Source organism: Halyomorpha halys, unplaced genomic scaffold (assembly GCF_000696795.3).
Source record: "Halyomorpha halys isolate HHAL.00 unplaced genomic scaffold, Hhal_1.1 Scaffold11.1, whole genome shotgun sequence".
Classification (NCBI taxonomy): domain Eukaryota; kingdom Metazoa; phylum Arthropoda; class Insecta; order Hemiptera; family Pentatomidae; genus Halyomorpha; species Halyomorpha halys.
The window spans coordinates 725,297-727,059 of NW_027111958.1; positions in this window are offsets into that span (position 1 = coordinate 725,297).

Below are 1,763 nucleotides of genomic sequence, written 5' to 3' on the forward strand. Positions count from 1 at the left end.
AAAATATTTAAAGATGGATTAAATGAAAAATTAATATATAAAATTATTTTTTAAAAAAAAGGAAAAAATTTACATTGCGCTTATTATTAAAAAAAAGAAGAAAAAATTGAGATATGTGCTGTGAGATATAATATGTATATATTAATTTCTATCTCTGAGCTCATCCAGCTGAGAAAGCAGAGATATGTTGTGGTCACTTCTTGAACCCCTAAAACAATAGGGGCCCCTGTGACTTATAATGCAGTGGCTAGGCCAGATACAAACAATGTACTAATAATAAGGCCGTTGTAGGGATATGATGTATAAACAATGTACTAATAATAAGGGCGTTGTAGATATATGATGTATAAACAATGTACTAATAATAAAGCCGTTGTAGATATATGATGTATAAACAATAATAAGGGCGTTGTAGATATATGATGTATAAACAATAATAAAGCCGTTGTAGGTATATGATGTATAAACAATCCAGGCTCAGTATTATAGCAGGATCAGGATTATCAGGATTGCCGCCCGTTGATGTAAAATAGATCGCACAATATATATACACTGACATTTTTATAGTAAAATGGCTCTTTAGAGTCAAGTTCCTCGGACTGTGCGCCGAAGGAGGGAATTCTGGAAACTCTGCAGATTTGCAGCATGGTCTTGAAGAGGTGAAAAAGCTGCATAGTTCTGCAAAGCTCACTCCAAAGAGCCAGGAACAGTCCTATCCATGAGCTCCAGCTACCTTCTGTGCTGGCGTTCATAGGCCGCAGGCAGTTTTTTGAAGGGCTGAAGGCATGTGTTAACCCGCTGTTCAGAGAGGTCGCCCATCCACCAAGACCCGAGAGGTGGCAAAGCACTGTCCCCTTGGTCAACGTCCTCGCCGATGGAAGGGCTTCGGGCTCTGCAGCCTGAAGTCATCTCACCTTTTATACCCCAGTGGAGTGGCCCTCCTCGTTCATTGTGCCCCCCGGCCAGCGGCACTTGAGCTAATATTGTAACCCCCGCCTTCAGCGGACCTATCCCACCCCTTATAATGCCATATCGCAAAGAAAGGGCACCAGTTACGTTTATATATACTTAGATATGAATTGATATTGTTATTTATAATAAAGGAGGTAAGAAAAAAAAAAAGATATAGTAAACAATTCTCCCTAAAGTCTATATGGTAGCAGGGTAAAAGAATAGACCAGCAGGCGTCACATTATATCTGGGGGTCACCCTTGATAGGCACCTGATGCTAACTCACTACTGCAATAAGAAGATCAACCAGAGCCCTGTTTCATAATAAAGTACAAACTAATACTGTTAGTCTTGTAGGTTTATCTTAGTTCGATTACACAGACTTGTATGGTACAATAGTAACTTGTACTTTAGTACTTTTTAACTTCTGTAATATCACTAGTCATCACTATCATGAAAAAAATAAGTATTAGTATTATTACAACGTTATTTCTGTATTTTGAACTAATACTATTAATTTTCATTGTGAAACAGGGCCCAGGTCAGGACTTATTAATCACCTGCTAACTTCACCCAACCTTTATCACCGCCTCAAATTAATGATTTACAAGAGTGTACTCAGGCCAGCCGTACTCTATGGAGCACATACGCTGACTAGAAACCTCCAACAGTTTCAGAGCGGTGAACTCAGACATCACTTACATACCAGGACCACAGGCATATGCAGGCCTCTTGTAAAGGAAGTCAAAGATAAATGTCAATCTATGTGGAACGAAAGCCCAATGAGCAAATTAAAAATTATTAAAAAGGAT